Source organism: Microcaecilia unicolor, chromosome 1, assembly GCF_901765095.1.
Source record: "Microcaecilia unicolor chromosome 1, aMicUni1.1, whole genome shotgun sequence".
Lineage (NCBI taxonomy): Eukaryota > Metazoa > Chordata > Amphibia > Gymnophiona > Siphonopidae > Microcaecilia > Microcaecilia unicolor.
The window spans coordinates 531081380-531105714 of NC_044031.1; the positions used below are offsets into that span (position 1 = coordinate 531081380).

Below are 24335 nucleotides of genomic sequence, written 5' to 3' on the forward strand. Positions count from 1 at the left end.
AAGCTTCAGAAAAAGATTCAAACGTTTTCCATGCTCCATTGATAAAAACTTTGAGCACCATTGATAAAAACTTTGAGCACCACTAGGTACAAAAAAAAGGAAGCGCACATTATGCTCATGTTTATTACTAAAGAGAGTAAAGCGCTGCTGTCATTCCAGGAGTGCAGGTGAATAATCTTGGAATAAATGCACCTGATCACCATCATATTTAAGTGTGTCTTTATGGTGCCTGTAAACTTACAGAATCTCCACCTTGGGCGCATAATTCAAAATTTTGGCTGACTGCCCCCTACTGTTTGCAGCCTAGCCTGTGAGCGTGCTCCAAGACAAGCTGGCACAAGGCAACTGATCTGTAATCTACACCTCTAGACAGTACGACAGCATATGGCCAGGGATAGACTCAGGGAGCCCAATCAGCCTAATATTATTCCATCTGCTCACCATATGGCCCAGTCGAATCTTTTAGTGTGGATACCCAGGTCTCTAGTTCATCAGCTTACTCTGAAAAGCTGACCAGTTTCATTTCAAATTGCTGCAATTGAATCGAAAGCTTGCTTAACTGGGGTCCCAGCGCATATGAAACTGCAAGAGTAATGCTCCAGCTGGGCCTCAAGACAATTGGTGCGCCACAGCTCTGCATGCCTTCACCATTTTATCATTGGAGCTGCGGAGCTTCTCCATTTGCTTTTTATTTGATGTAGACAGCATACGTTGCCCAGACTATGTTATATATCTGTCCATCCACTGTCGAACTCTTAGGAAAAGCGACAGTGTCCTTTTCAAAAAAACAAGTAAAAAAATGAAATAAAGCAGGAGGCCTCCTCAGCAAAGCAGAGGTATGTCTGTCCTGCTGAAAGCATCAAGTGATCCCTAAAGTGGCATCTTTAAATGGAGTAGGGTTCATATGGGCAGCAAGTAATATCATCACGTGCGGGAGTAACTCAACTTCCATGCCAAATCCAAAATCAGCCAGCAAACAAGCAGGAAGCTCTTTAATCTGCTGGAAGGCAGTGAGGTAACAGTTATTGACTGTTGCTGTCACAGTTTCTTTTTTTATAATTTCCTCTTTTTAACCACATTGAGGGCTATTTTATTAAGATGTGTTAGATATTCAGTGAGGGAATTTCTTTCATACTTACAACATGAATTGTGCTAACAGTTAACATCACAACTGAAAAGCAAGTAGGAATTCCCACATTAAATAGCTAACATGGAAGGAGACTGCAATTTAAAGTTAAGACATTAGTTACAAATGCAGCAGATAATTCAGAGCAGTTTATGCCACTTGAAGAGGTGTAGCTAACTCCATCCTGCATTATTTGCTATGCAGTTATACATGTAGTGGGAAGGCCTAAGGAATGAGAAACAGGCACAAGGATCGTGAGCTAGAGTTTTTGTCCCACCTCACTGCTTGAGATGGGATATTGTGCATGGTGAAGACAGGATGGCTAAGTGGTGTGCTCCTCGATCCTATCATATTAATTGTTTCTATCTTTTAAAGAAACTGCAGCAGCCCATGGAAGAGTCTATAGGTCCAACCTCTATAACACAGTGAGGGTGTACAACACTGATTATAGTACAGAGGTAGCAGCAGCCTGGGCAGAACAGGCAGTTACCCTAGGAACTTTGTCTAGTTCGTATTCTATTAAAATTATGTTCCTGAAGTAAAACAAAAGGATAATGAAAACAAAAAACAAATGAACACCTGCAAAGCAGAAGAAGAAAGCTGGAAGATTTTTCTTTATTTTGTTTCATTATCCTTCTGCTTTGTCAATGCTTTTAATGTAATCAACTGCCCAGTGGGAAAGGTGGAAATTCAGCCCCTTCATATTCTATACAAGGTTTCTAGCTAAATATTAAGAAAGGACAGTGTTCAACTCATAGGTCACAGACCCTACACTTGGATTTTAGTCAAACATGCAGAGGTAAATATTTAGGAAAACTGAAGATTTAATTTATCAAGTGCTTTTTCACAGTCAATAAAGAAAATTCATAAAGGAATGTATTTTAAAGAGTTGTCTCTCTTGTGGATTGCACAGGATTTCAAAACAAAAAAGAGCAGACAATAATATAAGATAACAGGGAGAAGGGTCTAGCAAAGCTTGAAAAATGGTCCAGAATTTGGCAGCTAAGATTTAATGTTAAAAAATGCCAGTGACCACTAGCTCGAGAGGCTAGTTTGAAAGCAGGATAGGTTGAGAGGAAGAAATGCCAGACTGCAAGCAGGGAAGAGGTTGGGAGGAAGAAGGGACAGATGATCACTGTGGGCAAGGAGGAAGGTAAGAGAAAGAGAGATGCATACCACCTGGGGGGGGGGGGGGGGGGGAAGAAAAAGGGGAAATAGAACAAACCCTCAATACCAGGAGTCCTTAAACTATTGCCCTAAAGCTTCAGCAGCATTTAGAAAGCAAAACATGCAGATCTTTCTAACTTTATACCCCAAATGCAATGCTAGAAAACCTCAGTTATTGGTCTTCCATATCACTCATTATGGTGGTCAATCTCATTCTTTGGGATGGGCCACCCTTGACATCTCTGTATATTGTTACTTAAAACACGAGAACAGCAGTTATAACAATTCATGATCAGGCATACAGATTACTTTACAGACGGAATATATGAGAAACACTCAGTTATAATGGTCCTCCTTTATCTGCTTGTTTTTGCCTTTACTTCCTTTTTTCTTGAAGCAGGCTGTGCTGGAGGAGTATCTTCTTTCAGATACACCCTCAGCACCAGAGTATTTGTTGTGTCTTCTCTCCCTTAATGGACCTGAACATACTGTTCCTACAACACAAGGAGACCAAATGGCCCACAACACTTTAGCCACAGCCTGGCCCCATTTTTTAAAAATTATTTTTAATTTATTTATTTATAATTTTAATAATATACAAGTAGTAAATTCTTGCACAGAAAGAAAATTGGCTTCAATTACATATATAGAAGAAAATAAATTTTAACATAAAATCATTAATATTGCCAACTTAATCTAAAGTCCTCAATATGAGATTCATGATGTACAGATATGGATATAATAATAGGGGACAAAATATCTTTAAGGATTTGACTATTTCTTAGCTTCTTCTTGGTGTCCTTTTATTTCTACAAGAGCTATATTTCTTCACCCCTCATTAATCCCTTTCGCAGACAGAAAGGTAGAAAGCTGTGAGGGTTCAAAGAAGACAAATTTGTTTGTCTGGTATTTTATAATGCATTTACAGGGGTACTTCAGGAAAAAAAGTTCCACCCAATTGGAGTACACCTGGTCTCATCAAAAGAAATCTCTGTCTTCATTTTTGTGTCTCTTTTGTGACATCTGGGAAAAAAGTCAAAACTTTAGTCCAAGAAAACTTTTTTCTCTATTTTGAAAAAATAGTCTCATTAGCCAGTTCTTGTCTGGTGTTAAGGCGAGGATTGCTATCAATGTAGAAGGTGTTATTAAGTTCATTACTTGTGGTCTCCAATAACTCCGAGACATCCAGAGCTGGTCTATCCTGAGATATTTGATGTTTTGAAGGTAAATAGTATATTTGTGTGAATAGGGGTATTACTTCTTCAGTTACCCCTATCTCTTTAATATATTTTCGAAGCATGTCCCTTGGTGATATCCCAAATTGTTTAGGGAAATTTAGAAATCTAATATTATTATTTCTTGTCACATTTTCTAGAAACTCTGTTCTCCTTCTAAGAATTGCTAAGTCTTTAATCATTATCTCTTGATGTTCATGTAATCTCTTAATTTCCTTTTCAAATTCTTTATGCTGGTTCTTTAAATCTTCCATCCTAATATTCGTTTCTTTTGCCTGTTGGTCTAATCTAATCACTTCTTGAGAAAGCTTTTTTCATGTGTGGAGTTAGGGATTTCCCCAAATCCACAATAAAAAAAAGACCACAGAGAGTCCAGCGTCACTTCAGTTGGTTTTTCACAGATAGGAAAATTAAATTGTTGTACCTCTGTACCTGTGGAAAATGAAAGTTGCTCCTGTGTTCCTTCATTTAGCTCCCTCCCTTCTGGCAAGGTTTCTGATGTTTTCTCCTCTTTCTGGCTGCCCCGAGCTTCTATGGGCTCAGTAGCCCCTGTGGTTTTATTCGCCTCCTTTTCTCCTTTGTCTGCTGCATTCCGTAGCAGGCTAGGGGTTCCCAGCAGGGGCGTGGTGGCTCCAGATGGTTGAGGGGGAGGTGCTCTTCCATGGGGGCTGAGCAAAAGCTCCAGCCCTAAGCTCTCCGGGAGGTCTCCATCCACCCCCCCCCCCCCCCCCCGGGAAGCAAGAAGGCTTCCTTCCGATGTCATAGGAACCTGGGCTCTCTGAATACAATTTTGAACAGTAAGTTGATTTGAGGAAAGGCTCTGCCGAACAGGGGCAGAGGAGGGCGGGCGGCCCCTTCTTTTCGGCATTGTCTAACACTGGAAGTCAGAGCTGCCTCAGAAGCGTCCGATACAGACGGCAGCCATCTTGAATTTCCGCCTGGCCCCGTTTTTATTCAGATTTGAAGGTAGGGCAGCCAAGATATCAATGGCACACCTAAAAACTGTGAACCACAGGTAGAGAGAGATAGCATTAGAGTGCTGCCATATTCCTCCAGGTTATAATGAGAGAAAAACTGCAAAAATACACATTAGCTTTCAGCGATGTTTTGTGTCCAGGGAAAGGGTCTGAAGATAAGACTTCAGCTATACTAAAAGCTGCTGGGGATTTTACATTGAAAACTTTGTAAGGTAACAGAGAAGCTTACTGTTCCTATCACAATTTAGTATAATTTCCTTCTTTAACCACTTTGAGGAAACCAAGAGGGTTTGTGCAACAGTGGGTCTGTTGTAGTACATAAGGTCCTTGAGTTTAAAGTTCTTAGAATTCAGTAGTGTACAGGTATACCGAGTGATACCTGGCAAAAAGTAAAAAGAAAACCACTATTTATAAACCTTTAGTAGGCAGCGGTCATTAGAAACATCTGCCTCATTCCTGACTGTATAAGGAATGATGAGTTCTGAACAAAAAAGAACGAAGCCAGAAGTTTACAAACTTAAAATACCAGGTTCACTTAGGAAGGTGGGTGCTTGGTCCATTCCAGCTGGCTACACACAAATTGTGTAAATTACACCAGCTACAACAAATGAAGCTAACTACAAAAGCTCCACAGCGAGCCGCTCTAGCTAGCTAGAGAGTGAGTATGTTCTTCATCAGTCTCCTCACTGTGGTGGTGACAAGAGGTGACATGCAAATCTATAACTTGTTGTACAAGTAAGGCTGAACATCCTTTAAACTTCAGTCAAAAGTGCTGTCCAATTTCCATGCAATTGTACTGTTCTGTGAAGATAATCTTTTTCAATCCTCCACTGTCACCTTTATTAACAGTAAGAGGACTTCGGGAGCTTTGAATGTAGATTCTGTTCAAGATTTGTGATTGCTGTAAGTCTAAATGCTCCTGGAACACAGTGCTTTTTTCTTATTTTTTTGTAGTTGTTGACTTATTTCTTCTCAATCATGTGTCCTTGTCTTCCTCCTCTTGTGGGCTTGACATATGCTACTGAGGTATTTCCTATTATAATAAATAATTTAAGATAGTTGTATCTAACATTTTTCTGTGCACACCTATATTGAAAAACTTGCCAATTGCATCTATAATAAAATAAAATAGGCACTGTCCATCTCTGACTGTGTTGGCATCTGTGGCAGGAATTCATGCCTGTTCATCACTTCCACAATGTTGATCGTCTCACCAAGTTTCTTCCCTACTTTTTCCTGGCATATCTGTTGCTCTTGCTCATCGACCATGTTTACCACATTGATCTTGATGTGTCCACAAGAGAGGCCAAGACAACATTTTTTTTTTTGAAGTTCCAGGGATAGCTGTCCTAGTCCCACACTTCCAGCATTCCGTAGAACATCCTAGAAAAGGAGGGAAATTGAGTATTAAATTCAGACAGCAAAAATACAATATAAATAGGTCCTACTATAAACATTATTGGATTTCTAGTTAACTACACAAATGACTATTAATGCCAAATTCAGCTTCCTTCTAAATGCTTCGCTTATGAATTTAAGCTGGCCATTACAGGTTGTCTATATAAAGGCTGAAAAGCTCTTCTATTAAATTTTATTATAATTTTGATACATATTGAAGAATATATGTTTAATGAAAAAGACTCCTCACCTAAGTGAAGTGCTTCCATGGCCCTATCCAATTATATCAGTTTACACTGTGCTTGCAGATGAAGTGGTGTAATGGGTCCCATGACTTGTTTGTACACATGGGAAACTTAACCTTGAAATCTCCCATAGCCTTTCTTAAAGTGCTGTTGACTTCAGATGACACTTTCACAAAAGTAAACAAAGTCACAATCCATATCGTGTGGTCGCACCGTTCCAACAGAATATGTCCTTTCCTTCTTATAGTAGAATTTCCCAGTGCTCCGGTGAAGGAGGATGATATCTAGCAAAGCAAGCATTGTTTCCTCAATGTTGTAACCTTCCACCAATAACTTTGGTACTTCTGTCAGTTAATCCTGATATTGTGGACTGCAGGAGACAACTCGCACGTAAGGAACCTTTCCTCTTGACAAACCTGTTCTGAAAATTAGAAAAAAAGAGTAAGAAACTCATAATGTATTAAAATAAAACTAAATTCAACTGCTTTTTATAAACTACTAGTAAAAGAGGCCTGTTTCTGTGTGAAATGAAACGGGCGCTAGCAAAGGCTCTCTCTCCCTCACCCTCCCCCCCCCCAGGAGTTCCACACCCCCGTTCGTCCGTACCTCTCTGTCCTCAGAGTTCGAGCCCCCTTCTCCTCAGAGTTCCATGCCCCCTCCCTGCCTCCCTCCCTGTCCACTGCGTTCCAGGTGCCCCTCCCCTTCGAGTTTCAGGACCCCCCCCCTTCCCCTTACAGTTTCAGGACCCCCCTTCCCCTTACAGTTCCCCCCTTCCCCTTACAGTTGCAGGACCCCACCTCCTGTTGGAGATACAGGACCGCCCCTCCCCTTCCAGGACCCGCCCCTCCCCTCTCTGTCTTCCCAGGACCCCCTCCCCCCTCTCATCCCAGGACCCCCATTAAGTAGCCATTTACTCAGGTCAAAGTATGTTATATTTAGTATGCTTGATGCACTAATTTTTCTTCATGTCTAGGAAATTGAGTCTTAATAGTCGCTTAAAAGTATTGATATAATTATTTATTCATTCGTATTTTATTAGTTGATTGTCCAATCGTTTATTATGCGCTGTTATCAGTTTGGTCGTGCCATCTCAGGTGAATATTCCAGCTTAATAAATTAGTGATGCTGAACAAATAGATAAAGTCACAAATCTTCAGCCTGGGCAGTATGTTGCTTGCATTTATGGTGGATTGGAAACGTTTGTGAAACGTCAGTTGAACAGAAAGATGCTTTCATAAGCTTTATGCATCCTCATGGTCCTGCTAACTTCATTTTATTGGCCGGAAAGACGCGATACTTGTTGGATCCAGGAACAACTTATCATTGCAGTTATTCCAGCTCCATCAGTGACACCACCTGGTCGGCAATATAGTTTCCCTGAAACTGTTCTCTTGCAGATCAATGATGCTTTCAGAATGATGAAGTAACTGAAGAAGGCACGCTTGGGAACCTGCAGTAAAGAAACCCACAATCAGGCTTGGGATCCTGCAGTAAAGATACCCACTCGTGGCTGTTACTGCATGGCTATCGGGCGTGGCCCCTATGGCAATGGGGATGCTGGTTTCAATGTGATAACCAGTAATGGCTCAGCCATCATGGACCAATGCAATACATCGCGCACACAAAATATAACATACTTTGACCTGAGTAAATGGCTACTTAATGGTGGCATTGCAAAACAAAAACATATCAGTGTCGTAGAGCACAATTTTCTCTTTCAGATGATACTGTTCACAAGCTGATTCAGGCAGACTCTTTTTTAATAATTGGCTTTGAACTTTGGTACATTTTACCATTTGTGCCGACAGTGCCAACTTTGAAGAGATCCTGCAGGGCGGTTATAGATGCTGGTTAGTTGCAAATCTGGCAGTATTATGTCCAGCACAAGCATAATGCTTGTTCAAAATTTCAAGTCCGTATCTTTGTTTGCATGGAAGTTGTTGCGGTCTGAATTTTGGCCCAAATATGTTCCGATGAGTCGCGACCAATTTTGATGCACACTTTGAGTCAACTTGTTTGACTGGATTTTGCATCCATAATGTTAAAATGTATTTCATCGGAATTAGCATCAAAAACTGTACAGGATTTGAATTTTTTTAGCCACTCTGATATGTTTGGATTTTATTAGACCCCAAAAATGGCATTTTGGTAAATGTCGCGCGCTCATGGACTGACCACCTTTCAGAAAAGTGGGTCTAGATCTGCAACTATTGCAATTAGAGACCTCAAATTTTGGGAAACTTAACACCTGACTCGCGCAACAGATAAAATTTGAACAAAATTGGAGAACATGATGGTGGGAACTTTTTTAAATTTTAGACCACTTGGCATGGAATGACCCTACTGCAAGGTTCCACATTAGGAGTCACCGACCAGGAAAGGGATGTAGGTGTCAACGTTGATGATACGTTGAAACCTTCTGCTCAGTGTGTGGCGGTGGCGGCTAAGAAAGCAAATAGAATATTAGGTATTATTAGGAAAGGAATGGAAAACAAAAATGAGGATGTTATAATGCCTTTGTATCGCTCCATGATGCGACTGCATCTCGAATATTGTGTGCAATTCTGGTTACCGCATCTCAAAAAGGATATAGTGGAATTAGAAAAGGTACAGAGAAGGGCGATGAAAATGATAAAGGGGATAGGACGACTTTCCTATGAGGAAAGACTAAAGCGGCTAGGGCTCTTCAGTTTGGAGAAGAGATGGTTGAGGGGAGATTTGAAAAAGATCTATAAAATAATGAGTAGAATTGAACGGGCAGATGCAAATTGATTGTCTACTCTTTCCAAAAATACTAAAACTAGGGGGCACGCAATGAAGCTACAAAGTAATAAATTTAAAACGAATCGAAGAAAATATTTCTTCACGCAGCGTGTAATTAAGCTCTGGAATTTGTTGCCGGAGAATGTAGTAAAAGAAGTTAGCTTAGTGGGGTTTAAAAAAAGGTTTGGATAGCTTCCTAAAAGAAAAGTCCATAAGCCATTATTAAGATGGACTTGGGGAAAATCCACTGCTTATTTCTAGGAGAAGCAGCATAAAATGTATTGTACTCTTTTGGGATCTTGCCAGTACTTGTAACCTGGATTGGCTACTGTTACAAACAGGATGCTGGGCTTGATGGACCTTTGACCATGGCAATATTTATGTACTTATGTATCCTTTATCATTTTGGTCCCTCTTCTTTGAACCTTTTCTAATTCTGCTATAATCTTTTTTGAGATACAGTGACCAGAATTGAACCCAATACTCCAGATGAGGTCACACCATGGAGCAATAAAGAAGCATTATAATATTCTTAGTCTTATTTACCATCCGTTTACTAATAATTCCTAGCATCCTTTTTGCTTTTTTCGTCGTCGCTGCACACTAGGCAGAAGATTTCAGCATATTGTTTACAGTGACACATTTTTTTCTTGAGTGCTGATACCTAAAGGTGGACCCTAGCATCTGATAACACTGAGGATCCAGTATTTTCAGGAAGACTATGCTGTACAGTTATATATTGTCCTCCAAATATGTGGTAGAATTCTGAAGATATTATCCAAGAATTTATTTTAAAAAACATTCCATACATTGTCAATCTCCACTAGTTGTCGGTGATGATTTAGGGTTTGTATACCCCTGTATTCATAACTCTCATGAAAAAGGTCATACTTTAGATACTCTTGCAATGACATATTCTGAGTCAGAAAATTGTAATTTAAACTTCAGTACCAGCACCCCACTGCCTTGGACAGACATTTCCTATTATTTATTTATTTGTTGCATTTGTATCCCACATTTTCCCACCTCTTTGCAGGCTCAATGTGGCTTACAATACATCATGATTAGTGGAAATACATGATAAAGTATACATTTAGTGATGACAGAAGGGTTTTGGGTAACATGATAGTGATAGAGCATGATAGTATTTTTACAACCAAACATAGTAAGAAATATATAGGAAATATATCAGAATTATATAATTATATAAGAAAAATATACATTTAGTGATAGCAAAAGGATCTTGGGTAGCATGGCAATGAAAAAACAAGTTAATATTTTGGCAAGTAGATATTGTGCAGGCAGTTCTGGATATGTGTACAGGAATTCATATTTGTTGATCATTGTTGTATGCCTTGTTAAAGAGATGAGTCTTCAGTAGAATTCGGAAGTTAGCTAGTTCATAGGTCGTTTTTAAATTTTGCGGCAGCGCATTCCAGAATTGTGTGCTCAGGTAGGAAAAGGTTGACGCATGCGTTAGTTTGTATTTGAGACCTTTACAGTTTGGGGGGTGAAGGTTAAGGAATGTGCGGGATGATTTTTTAGCATTCCTGGGTGGTAGGTCTATATTGATTCTCATATATATATATATAGAATCATAAAAAATCAAATGGAGGAAAAAGACCTCAATAACCAGAAAGCAGCAATGATTTCTTTCTGCTTAAATCATTTTACGACTGTATGGCAGCATTCTAATTATACAAGGTAGGTTAAAAATACTGAAGTTATGTACCAGAGGAAAGATAGATTCTACTGAGTTTTGGGACAAATTAGAAGTACAATTGAAGACCTTACCTTTTTAAGATTTGTTCTCGAACTGGCTTAGTATAATACATTCTATTTTAGATAACAAATTACCTTTTAAATACAAATCTAGAAATGTTCGTAAGTCAGATGTTTGGTTTGATGCAATACTATTGGCTTCAAAGCGGAATTGTAGGCGTACTGAAAGGCATGGAGGAAATTATGAACCCCAGAGAATAAGAAGTTATGGCGTTCAAAAGCATCTTTGTATAAGAAACTGATAGAAAGATAAAAGATTTTTACTTAAAGTTGATAGGCAAAGACATAATTGATACATATACACTATTTAAATTTAGTTGTTAACCTTACAAATACCGATGATCTAAGATTAGAACACACTAGTGGTACACCCTGGAATTCTGACATTACTTTACAGACAAGGTTGTTAAAATTCAACAACAGCTAATTCCTATTGCAACTGAAGATCAAATTGCTTCAGGAGGGTCTGATAACATCTATGTTGATTGTATGTGGAACAATTTTCAATCTGTGGCATTAAAGCAGGCAAGACAACTGTTAAACAGGTTTGCTAAATCAAATTGTTGTCTTGATCCTTGTCCAGCACATCTTATGAAGTCTGCCAGTAATACTTTTTTGTCACTCTGGATTAACAAATGTTTAAACAATGGTAATTTTCCATCATCATGGGAACAGATCAGATAGTTCTCACACAAATAATACAGAATCCCAGAGGAGATTTCCAGGCAGTTAATAATTATCATCCTAGTGCCTCAATTCCATTATTTGTGAAAATGATGGAAGGTTACGTGTCAAAAATGTTAGACTATTACCTTGACGATATGAATATTTTACATCCTGCTCAGTCAGGTTTTCGCAAAAAATATAGTACTGAAACTTTAATTACCTCAGTTATTGCAGATGGTAAAAAGTTGCTTATAATTCAATTCAGCTGTGTTGACCTGGTTGATCATAATATTTTGATTTCCAGGTTGTGACATAGGTATAGAAGGTTTTGAGTGTTTCTAGCTATTCGTCACTACAAGATACAAAAAGCAGGTAATTTCTCCACAGGTTGGACTCCAGCATCACGCCTAATTTTCTCGACTGGCAGATTGTCACCAGACTCTCCTTTGTTGGTTGATCTGCACTGGCTTCCTGTTAAAGCAAGGATTACATTTAAGGTAATTACAGTTGTGTTTAAAATTATATATGGTGATGCACCACAGTATTTATCTGATCTTGTGCAGTTGTTACATGATAGTTCATCTACTAGCATGAAAACTTGCGATCATATGTTATTAAAGTTTCCAACAGTTAGTTCCAAAAGATTTAAGAAGATGTTCAACTCTTCTCTTTATTATCTAGATGCGTCTGGTGGAATTTTCTACCTTTAGAAGTCCATCTGCTTAGGAACTATCAACTATTTCGTAAAGCTATCAAAACTATTTTATATCATGAACACTTGAGATAATTAACTATGTCTTTTGTAATGTTGTTTTTTATAATTACGATTGTAATTTTTGGTATATGATTCCTGAGGTTTTGTCTCTTTTTTTTTAATCAATTTGTGATCCGAAATGAACTAAGTACAGCTATTTGATTGAGGACCAGTCCTGTGTAACATAACATCTGGATTATTCTTTCCAATGTGCATCCTTCGGATCATGTAGAAATCTATGCATGCGTGCATCAACTTTGGAAGGAAATCCAAGACATGAGAAATCTGACTGCTGAAAACTTCCTAGAGGCCTTGTCCTACCCCCATGTGGATGAAAAGATGATGACTGTGTCAAAACAGGTTAATATCTGGAATGCATGTTTGGCATTAGAAAAAAAACGGTTCGTCTAAAGAAGGTCCTATGCTCCACAAACAAATGTTCCCCCCACAACTATGGATCTGACTTCAGACCTGGGTACAGAACACAGACAGTTCCTGTGTCCCTTCTTGATGATCTACACAGAAACCGTGACAGAGGATCTGCCTCGATGCTAGTGTTGCTGAATTTCTCGGCACCCTTCAATACTGTGGATCATAATATCATGCTTACAAGGCTGGCAGAAACAGGTATCAGTGGCACAGTATTTACTTGGTTCAAATCCTATTTGTCAGATAACAATCAGTTCTGTTCAGTGCTGTTGCTGAACTGTGGGGTGCCACAGGGATCCATATTGTCTCCCATTTTATTTAATATCTACCTAAAGTCTCTGGGGTCAATGGACACAAAATTCTTTATCTATGCTGATGATGTGCAACTACTCATACCCACTGAACCAGATCTATCCACTGCCTGCCTGCCCGCAACTCAGGAATGGGCAAACAACAACAAACTCTGCCTAAACCCAAGTAAAACTGAGATTCTTTGGGCACCAAACACAAGTGGACAAACTCCTTGCTTCAAAATACCTTTTGGGAAGTATGAACTCCCCCTAAAATCGCAGGTCAGGAATCTTGGGATACTGCTAGACTCATCACTCACTCTGACCCCACAAATTCAAACATCCTTCAAAAACTGTCTCCATCACCTATGGCAGCTATGAAATCTCTCTCCATATATTGAAAAGACGAGTCTGCATGATAACATGATGACTAGACTACTGAAATGCCCTGTACACTGGCCAAACCAAAAAGAGTATGTGTCAGCTCTAATTCAGAATGCTATAGCATAACTGATAAAAGGCTGCAAGCAACATAACCACATCACGCCCTTCCTGCAAAAAACTACGCTGACTGCCAGTACCTTACAGGGTTAACTTTAACTCTGTTTGATTTTCAAGGTCCTCAGCCAAAACAGGCCAGAGTACTTAAAGAATAAGTTAGCCCTTTACATACCTTTGAGATCTGTAAGGTCCTCTCAAGGATCATCACTTTCTGTACCTAATCAAAAGAAATTGTACGATGATACCCACGAGTGACTCTTCTCAGGAGTAGCCCCCATGCTCTGGAATTTGCTCCAGGAGGGGCTGCATACAACTAGAGCCTACCTCTACTTTAGGAAGCAGGTGAAAGTCTGGTTCTTCTCCCAAGTCTTTAATACATAAAATGACAATCTATTCACTTCACTCTGCATCTGGACTAGCTTGCTACACATACTGTAACTCAGATCAATTCCTTTATCTCTTGCTTAACTACACAAAGAAGGTGCCTAAAGTTTAGCTAACCATGCAATTATCCCAACTGCCTATACCAAGCATCTTATTCCCATCATATATCTGATCTTGGTCCCTCAGCTATATGGTATGTTGTATTGTAGAAAATCATTAGCATCATATCTATGTTAGTTGAATGTTCTAATGCATGCTTATTAGATGTATAATTAGTACAATTGTATTATATCTCTGGTATGTGAATTCCAGTGCTACTAAATGTGCACATTTTTGATCCTGTTTTGTTGTTCACATATTACGTTTCAATTTACTGTTTGCAAGTTTATTTCATTTATTTATACTTATGCTTGTACTTGGTTATTTTACTATTGTTATGCTGTTAACAAAATTGAAAGTTTTATGTTAAACTGTACCTGTGGTACACCGCCTTGGGCAAATCTCTTCATAAAGGCGGATAATAAATCCCAATACATTAAACAAAAAAAATAAACGAACGAATGCAATACAGGAGACGCTTCACAGACTTGTGATGCTCCCTACCGGACACACACAAGGCCTATCGCAAACTACGGCTCAAGACAGGAACTCTCTACTTAGGGATTTCCAAGGACGGGCCCTGCGACCCTCCTTCAGGCACTTCACAGCCAACCCCAACAAAGAGACGTAAACGAGCTCCTATCCGGCCCGACATATAAACATTTCCAAGCAAGGTAAGAGGGGAAACAGACATTCACCAACGCAAAACCAACACCCCCGTCCAGTCCATTTCCCTCTCTCAAATCCAAAACAACCCCTCCCTTTGTCTTACCTCGAAATTTGTCTTTGAGGTTGTCATCAGCAGCTGTAATTCGTACAACTTTGCTAACGACCGGCCTCACCAGTACTAACTTTCTCCGGCTTGTCGGAACCGGAAGTTACGTCAGAGCGGGGCAAGCAAGACGAGGCAGATGAGAAGAAGTTGCGTCAGAGCCTAGGGGGCGGGACACCGGAGAAGGAAGGCTCCGGGTCGGTCGGAGGCAGCTTGTATGAATTATACTGCTGCCGCTGCCGGCGACCTCAAAGATAAGTTTGAAGGTAGGTCTCGGGGATGGGGAGTTAGAGGTATGAGGGTCAGATACAGGTGGGGTAATAGGGGAATGAAGGAACAGATGCTGGACTGCGGAAGGGGGGGGGGGGGGAGACATTCTGCATTGGGCAGAGTGGAAGAGAGATGCCAGATCGCAGTAGAGGGGAGGGGGATCCCGGGTTCCCTTAAGCTTGTGGGGTAGTCAAATACGTGTAGTTCGGTATCGCTGTGAGCCCGTGTCTCCAATATTTTGGCCGTTGCTACCCGGGTATTTGAAAAGTAAATATACTTCTATTTCTTTTGCCCTTCAAAAACTATCTAGGCAGTGTGCCCCTTTAACTTGATCTGCAGATCATTATTTGGATTGCGTATTAGAAGAATTTTTTTTTATGTATAAGAGGACGTTGTTTTATATTTTCTTGTCCCATTTCGTAACCATATTCTGCAAAGTCGAGTATTTTCAGATGATTTACCCTAGTGAGTCGTGTGACTCTTTACGCCAGCTGATGAGTTGCCTTATTCTTACTGTTGCTGAATACAAAATAAGGCGTAGTAACTGACAGGCAGACTTTGTTTTTTGTTCAGCAGTTTTTCCCACCTTCAGGGCTCCAGCTCAGTCAGGCCTAGTTTTTACTGGGCCTTCGTTGTGGATCTTCATGTTCAACTACATGGAGATTTCATTAGTTTTAGACATGTTTCACATCCCATATGGTCCACCCTCTAAAGTGACAGCTTTGTGCCAGGTGCCACCAGATCCTGGTTGCTTCTGGCATAAGTACACATGTATGCTTTACTTGGCCAGTACTCATGGCTGTTGTGTGAACATGGCCTCTGAACCCTCAAACATTTTGTGGCTCAAGGAGTAGAGGTTGGATTCTGGTATCCCTTTTTGCTTGTATTTGGTCCCTCCTCTTTTTTTTTATTTTTTTTTTTTACTTGATTTCTTTATTTAGGTCTATAAACATCATAAGGATTTTTAGGTTTGGTACACTGCTTTCTAGCTTTGGTGCCTGAAGAGCAATTAATTTTCTGAATAACTGATAAAAGTGACTTTGATTGGGAGTGCAATAAAACTACTACTTGATGTCATCTTTCCCATAGCACTTATATTTCCTGTGAATATTCCTCTGTCTCTCTTAAGGCTCCTTTTACAAAGCCATACTAGCGATGTATCCAACCACAATATCACCTTGTATTTGTTTCTCTACCGGACTCGGCGAATGCCTTTTCGGTACTATGTAAGCCACATTGAGCTTCAAATAGGTGGGAAAATGTGGGATACAAATGTAACAAATAAATATATAAATAAATAAAACTGTTCATAATAGGCTCATATTGGAAAACATGCAAAAGCGTCAGTAGCATTGTAATTGGGTGCACTGGACTTGGCACACCTGAGTACTTTTCACTTTGATGTTTGAGTGCTCACTAGTTTTGATATATGTATAGAATGTTGTGGTGTCTCTAGAGCATGTTTTGTGTGTTTGTGCTTTGAAACTGTTTTAGCATTCTTTGAGTGCTTTTGTACCTCTGGATATATGGATACAACAGTATTTTAGAATGGTGCATTGCTATGATAGCTTGACAGTGCTGTGTCAAGAGTGTTTTAAACGTCTTCTGCCATGTTAAAGAATATAAGCATTGTCATAATGTGCCAGACCTAAGGTCCATAAAGTCCAGTATCCTGTGACCTAGATTGGCCACTGTTGGAAACAAGTGCCTGTGAAGATGCCTAAAAGAGTAAAACGGATTTTATGCTGCTTATCTCTGGTATAAGCTTAAGCTGATCAGTATATTTTTGCTGATGCAGTGCTTCAGAACGTCTTCATATCTTAAGGGTACCTCAGAACGACTCTATGTTGATATTCATTTGGTGCCCGGTGATGCTTATTTGCTAGCACATCTGTGCTTTGGTACACTGAAGTTACTTTTAATATCTCATGTGCTTCAGTAGCTTTAAACTCATGCACATTAATGTCTTGAGCATATTTTGGTACCTCATGTGCTTTTCATTTTATGTATAGAAAATAAGAACACCCATACTGAGTCAAAATGGTCCATCTAACCCGGTATTCTGCTTCCAACAGTGGCCAATCTAGGTCACAAGTATCTGGCAGAATCCCAAATGGTAGCAAGATTCCATGCTACTGATCCCAGGGCAAGCAGTGGCTTCCCTCCATGTCTCTTGATAGCAGACAATCATCAGTGGATTCCATACCCATTGATGATCCTGTCTTTTGGCAAGTAACCTCATCCTCAATTGCCTGATGTACAAAAGTAGATTGTGAACTCTTAGGGAGAGGGAAATATAGCTGAATGTAAATCACAAATCACCTCAAACTACCAATAAAAAGGTGTGAGCTACATAAATAACTGTGACTTAATATGTGTGTCTTTAACTACATAAGTATTGCTAGACTGGGACAGACTGAAGGTCCATCAAGCCCAGCATCCTGTTTCCAACAGTGCACAATCCAGGTTACAAGTACCTGGCAAGATCCCAAAAGAGTACAATAAATTTTATGCTGCTTATCCTGGAAATAAGCAGTGGATTATCCCCAAGTCCATCTTAATAATGGCTTATGGACTTTTCTTTTAGGAAGCTATCCAAACCTTTTTTAAACCCCACTAAGCTAACTGCTTTTACTACATTCTCTGGCAAAGAATTCCAGAGTTTAATTACACGTTGAGTGAAGAAATATTTTCTCTGATTTATTTTAAATTTACTACTTTGTAACTTCATTGCATGCCTCCTAGTCCTAGTATTTTTGGAAAGAGTAAACAAGTAATTCACATCTACCCATTCCACTCCACTCATTATTTTATAGTCCTCTATCATATCTCCCATCAACCTTCTTTTCTCCAAGCTGAAAAGCCCTAGATGCTTCAGCCTTTCCTGATAGGGAAGACGTCCCAACCCCTTTATCATTTTCGTTGTCCTTCTCTGTACCTTTTCTAATTCCTCTATATGTTTTTTGAGATGCGGTGACCAGAAGTGCACACAATATTTGAGGTGCAGTTGCATCATGGAGTGATATAAAGGCATTATAGCATCCACATTTTTGCTTTCCATTCCTTTCCTAATAATACCTAACATTCTATTTGCTTTCTTAGCCACTGCCGTAGCACACTGAGTATAGGGGTTTCAATATATCATCAACAACGACACCTAGATCCCTTTCCTGGTCAGTGACTCATAATGTGGAACCTTGCATTACATAGCTGTAGTTCGGGTTCCTGTTTCCCACATGTGTCACTTTGCACTTGCTCACATTAAACATCATCTGGCATTTGGACTCCCAGTCTCATAAGGTCCTCTTGTAATTTTTCACAGTCCTTTGTGATTTAACAACTTTGAGTAACTGTGTCGACAATTTAATTACCTCACTAGTTACTCCCAGCTCTAGATCATTTATAAATATGTTAAAAAGCAACGATCCCAGCACAGACCCCTGGGGAACCTCACTATCTACCCTTCTCCATTGAGAATACTGATCATTTAGCCCTACTCTCTGTTGTCTATCTTCTAACCAGTTTTTAATCCACAACAGCACACTACCTCTTATCCCATGACTCTCCAATTTCCTCTGGAGTCTTTCATGAAGTACTTTGTCAAATGCCTTTTGAAAGTCCAGATACACGATATCGACTGGCTCAACGTTTATCCACATTGTTTGTTCACCCCTTCAAAGAAATATAATAGATTGGTGAGGCAAAATTTCTCTTCACTAAATCCATGTTGGCTTTGTCTCATTAATCAGTGCTTTTGAATATGCTGTGTAATTTTGTTCATTATAATAGTCTCAACCATTTTGCCCAGCACCGACGTCGGGCTCATCGGTCTATAATTTCCCGATCACCTCTTGAACCTTTGTAAAAAGAAAATTGGCGTTACGTTGGCCACCCTCCAATTTTGTGGTACCATGCTTGATTTTAAAAATAAATTACATATCTTCAAGAGTGCTTGTCATATCTCAAGACAGAAATACTGATAGCATAGGCAAATCAGTGTATCGCTGGTTGTCAGTGCATCAACACTGTTCCTGAGTCATGATGTCTGTGCTTTGCATTTCTTGAGTGCTTTTGTGTATTTCTTCATTCCCAGCTGTCCTTTGCAGCACATATTTCTTCAACTGTTAAGTCATGTTTCTAGACTCTTTCTCATCCGTTCCCTCCGACTTTCTCGATGACACCTCTTATGCTACCCTAATCTATGCACTTGTCACTTCACGGCTAGATTTTTATAACATCTTCTCCGGCCTCCCACAATCATCACTCATGAAATTCCTTACAGTCCAAAACACTGCGATTTGACTCTTAACAGGGGTCTGCTGATTTGATTGTATTTTCCCTCTGCTGACACAGTACCATTGGCTCCCAATCCAAATCTGTATTCAGCACAAAACTTTTATGGGTTGTTTGAGCTCCTGGAGCCCACTCTCTGGGATTATTTGCAACTCCTGGGTTCCAGGTAGTGTCCTGAGCAAGAGCTCATATATGTTCTTTGCAGCAGACCCTATTTCATGGTGGCTCTGGCCTCACAGGGTTTTCATCATTCTCTTCTTTCCCATTTGAGGTGAGGCTCAGTTTGTCTTGGGGGAGAGTCTGGCTCACTTGATGAGAGGAATTTGCTGGATCCCCCTCAGTGGGTTGTGGTTACCATAGATGTGGTCTCCTCGATTGGGGAGTGCAGTGCTTGAACTATGTGACCCAAGTGTCCTGGTCGTGTCAGGAGTTGGCCTGATCCGTCAATCATCTGGAGTCCTGGACGTTCAGCTAGCCCTGCGGGAGTTTTGACTTCTCTGCTAGGGAATAGCAGTAAGAGTGATGTTGGACAGCTCCACGGTAGTTGCTTACACCAACAAGCAGGGAGTCTGGCAGTGGCCCTGGAGGCAGCTTCTCTGTCGGAGGGCAAAGACCCATCTTCAGGTCCTCTTTGTGGTCCATATTGTAGGCAGTGTGCAGGCAGTTTTTCTCAGCTGCGCTCTCCGGGATCCAGTAGAATAGGAGCTGAGGAATCAGGCCTTTCAGATCATTGTGGACCACTGGGAGCTCCCACAATTTGTCCTGATGATGGCCAGAGTCAGTGTGACAGCGGAACACTTCTTCAGTCAGAGGAGGGAGTCGATCTCTCAGGAGTTTGATGCCCTGGTTCAGCCTTGGCCAGAGGAGGAGCCTTGAGCCTCGATATGTTTTTCCTTTTGTGGCCTTTTGCTAGACCGTGCTTTCCATGGCTCTTGGAAGAGCCAAGTGGCCTCTAGGCCTCCATAGTAAATTGGCACGAATCGTCCGGTGCCTCAGATGCTGAAGACCCACTGCACTAGGGCTCAGGCTGCTGCCTGGGTGGAGGCCTGGACAGTGTCCCCTGAGGACATTTGCAGGGCAATGTCTTAGTCATTGCTTCATTGCGTTTCTAAGCATTACAGGTTGGACGTGTTGACCAGAGTCTCCTCTGTCTTTGGCAGAGCTGTCATTCAAGGGGCCTTGTCTTCACTGATTAATAGACTGCTTTGGTACGTCCCACATGCAGAGCAGTGTAGCTAATGCTCAGAAAGGAGAAATTATGTCTTACTGGATAATTTTCTTTCCTTAAGTCAGCGACACCATTTGGAAGTTCTGCCCTTGGAAGACCTTGGCCTGGGTGTGCTCTGTACTTCCTTTTCAGTGCTTCAAAAATTTTTCATTTTGTCATTGGCAGCCCCTGGTATGGGTAGCCTTCCTATACTGTAAATAAGACCTGCTCCTGTAGCCAGGGATGATATAGAACCTTTTTGGCTTTTGAAGAATTAACCTGGCCAACAGGAGGACATCAGTCTCAGAAATTTTGGCTTCCTTCCCATTTGTCCCTGCACAGATGACATCATCATGCATTATGTGCCACCATTAGTGCTGATTTGTGCGTGGAAACGTTTGTGCAGAATATCGATGTGGAAATTCTATGCTGATCGATGAGTGCACAAGGTTTTTTTTAATGCACAGAAATCGGCACTAAGCGTGATTCTGTAAATGGCGCTCAACTTTAAGCAACATTTATAGAATTCCGCTTAGCATGAACTTTTTTGAGCACCATCTATAGAATTGCCTCCTCTGTGTCTAAATAGGGAAAAAGTGAGATAACAAACTTGTAAACTTCTAGAAAATCATAGAAATTTATGCAAAAAAAATCTTGTTCTGCATAACTTGTGCGGAAAAATCATTTTAATACTTTATTTTGACATACAGTATATAAATGTACACCTACAGTACATCGCAAAAGACATTCTGCTGTCAAAAAAAAAAATCAGAATTCATTAAAGTAGGCATTTTCTTTTACTAATCTATATACCAAACTTACACTTTCAATGTTAAAGTGCAATTATAGAAATTCAGAAGAAGAAACCAAAAAAGTTTTGATTGCATAAGTCTTTAAATTCCATTTCCAAAATTTGCTTTAAAAATGCCAATAACCTGGAGAACCCACCTATATCCCGTCACAGTAGTTGATCTGATTTGAATACTCTTAGATGATCTATTGTATGAAGTAATTTGATGCAAGTCTGAAGGATGAACACAGAACTGAAGAAAGGACATCAGCATAAAGTTATTTAAAGGTACAGACTACGGGAAGTCCATATGAAAATTTCAAATGTGATTGGTTACAATGATGGACTTAACAATGTCCCAGCTGATAAAGTGAAAGGTTTGATTCCATGAACAGATTTCCTGGGCTCCTTTTACAAAGCTGCGCTACCAGTTAGTGGCACACTGAATGCAAAGAAGCCCATTCTATTTCCATGGACTTCTTTGCATTCCGTGCGCCGTTAATGATAGCACATCTTTGTAAAAGGAACCCTGTGTTTTTTAAGGACAGGGCCATTATGGAAAACTTTCTCAGCACCGGTTGAAAAGGTGGGTGTGTCCTGTTTGCATAGTGAGGTTAGTATTTTGTTTCTGTGTCTGGTGGTGTCTTCATTCCATGTAAATTTAGGAGGTATATTTGCCCTCCTTTGTGTCAGAGGGTTCGGTTCCTGCGGTCAGAAACATTCATAAGCTGGATGTCTCAAGAGCGCTGCTCGAGTATCTGAAAGAGACAATCAGTTTGGTCCCTTTGACCACCTTTTTGTGCTCTTTTCATGGCACCTGGAGGGGCCAGGTGGCCTCTAAGGCCTCCATTTGCAGGATGAGTCAAGGTGGCTATTGAGTCTGCCTACATCTTCAGAAATTGTCCGGTAAGTTGGGTGGTGAAGGCCTACTCTACTAGGGTTCGGTTGCTTCTTGGGCGGCAACTTGGTCGTCATTCCATTCCTTTGACAGGTGTTAAAGGTCAGACATGTTGGCCAGAGTCTGCTCGGACTTTGGCAGGTGTTTCCCCGCCTAATAGATCTGCTTTGGGCTTGGTTGAGATGAAAAGGTTATTCTGATTCGGTCATTGCTGTTCTGCTTCGGGCTTGGAAACGTTCTACATCCATGACATTTGAGGGCTGGTGTTTTCAGTACAGGCTTGCGCACATCTATGTTTCTCCAGGCAGATCTTCAGAAAGGATTGGTGTTGGATTCTCTAAAAGCTCAGGTTGCAGCTTTGGCTTGTTTTAGGGCCCAACTACTGAAGACTTCTCTTGTGGCTCACCCAGATATCATTAGATTCTTGTGGGGAGTGGGCCTCTTGTGGCCTCCCTTTCATATGCCGTGTACAGAATGGAACCTTTATTTTGTCCTTGTGGGCTCTTCAGAACTCTCCTTTTGAGCCACTCCAGAAGGCCTCCTTGAAAGATCTTGAGCTAAAGACAGTGTTCTTGGTGGTTGTTGTATTGGCACATAGGGTTTTGGAGCTTCAGGTTCTCTCTTGTTGGGATCCCTTTCTCTGCTTTTCGGAGGCGGGGGTCTCTCTAGGCATGATTTCTTCTGAGAGTGGTATCAGTACTTCATCTCAACCAATCTGTGGAGCTTCCATCATTTCGCAGAGAGGACAAGGAGGCTGAGTATTCTTCCTTGAAGCTTCTCAATGTACGTAGAGGCTCCATTAGATATCTGGAAGTCATGAATGAGTTTCTCAAATCGGACAGATTGTACGTTTTGGTAAACTGAGGCCTGGCCTCATGGTTTCCAAGCCCACAGTTGCTAGATGGCTGAAGGAGACTATCTTGTCAGCTTATTTACTTGCGAGGGAGCAAGTATACCTCCTAAATTCACATGGAATGAAGACACCACCAGATATAGAAACAAAAATACTAACCTCACTGTGCAAAGAGGACACACTCACCTTTTCCTCAGGCCTTGCGGGCTCATTCTGTGAGGTGTACAGTGACATCCTGGGCGGAGACTACCTTTCTGTCTCTGGATATTTGTAAGGCGGTGACGTGGTCAACACAGCATACCTTTGCTAAGCACTATAGGGTGGATGTTGCAGCGTGTTCGGAATCCAGTTTTGGAACTTTGATCCTCAGGGAGGTGGTTCCAGGTTCTGGAATGGTGGGAAGCTATGTAATGGAAGGAGACATTAGTCCTTCCCAATATTTCAGAGGTCTGCCCAGGGTACATAAGTACATAAGTAGTGCCATACTGGGAAAGACCAAAGGTCCATCTAGCCCAGCATCCTGTCACCGACAGTGGCCAATCCAGGTCAAGGGCACCTGGCACGCTCCCCAAACGTAAAAACATTCCAGACAAGTTATACCTAAAAATGCGGAATTTTTCCAAGTCCATTTAATAGCGGTCTATGGACTTGTCCTTTAGGAATCTATCTAACCCCTTTTTAAACTCCGTCAAGCTAACCGCCCATACCACGTTCTCCGGCAACGAATTCCAGAGTCTAATTACACGTTGGGTGAAGAAAAATTTTCTCCGATTCGTTTTAAATTTACCACACTGTAGCTTCAACTCATGCCCTCTAGTCCTAGTATTTTTGGATAGCGTGAACAGTCGCTTCACATCCACCCGATCCATGCCACTCATTATTTTATACACTTCTATCATATCTCCCCTCAGCCGTCTCTTCTCCAAGCTAAAAAGCCCTAGCCTTCTCAGCCTCTCTTCATAGGAAAGTCGTCCCATCCCCACTATCATTTTCGTCGCCCTTCGCTGTACCTTTTCCAATTCTACTATATCTTTTTTGAGATACGGAGACCAGTACTGAACACAATACTCCAGGTGCGGTCGCACCATGGAGCGATACAACGGCATTATAACATCCGCACACCTGGACTCCATACCCTTCCTAATAACACCCAACATTCTATTCGCTTTCCTAGCCGCAGCAGCACACTGAGCAGAAGGTTTCAGCGTATCATCGACGACGACACCCAGATCCCTTTCTTGATCTGTAACTCCTAACGCGGAACCTTGCAAGACGTAGCTATAATTCGGGTTCCTCTTACCCACATGCATCACTTTGCACTTGTCAACATTGAACTTCATCTGCCACTTGCACGCCCAATCTCCCAGTCTCGCAAGGTCCTCCTGTAATCGTTCACATTCCTCCTGCGACTTGACGACCCTGAATAATTTTGTGTC

At 40.9% G+C, this 24335-nt stretch overlaps 1 protein-coding gene and 1 long non-coding RNA gene across 3 annotated transcripts in view; one reads left to right on the top strand and one right to left on the bottom strand.

The window, feature by feature from the left end:
• Positions 1-2852: 2852 nt before the first annotated feature.
• Positions 2853-14678, bottom strand: LOC115478691. Its single transcript, XR_003943563.1, has 4 exons — positions 14589-14678; positions 11580-11830; positions 6154-6569; positions 2853-5888 (listed from the first exon to the last, which is right to left on the bottom strand). It is a non-coding gene; the product is annotated as an uncharacterized LOC115478691 (long non-coding RNA).
• An 83-nt stretch (positions 14679-14761) lies between these two features.
• The window catches only part of WWP1 (WW domain containing E3 ubiquitin protein ligase 1), a 258360-nt gene continuing 248786 nt past the window's right edge, over positions 14762-24335 (top strand). For both annotated transcript variants that reach the window (XM_030216171.1, XM_030216177.1), the window contains exon 1: positions 14762-14854. The gene's annotated coding sequence lies outside the window, so the exon portion shown is untranslated. The remainder of the gene's footprint in view (positions 14855-24335) is intronic.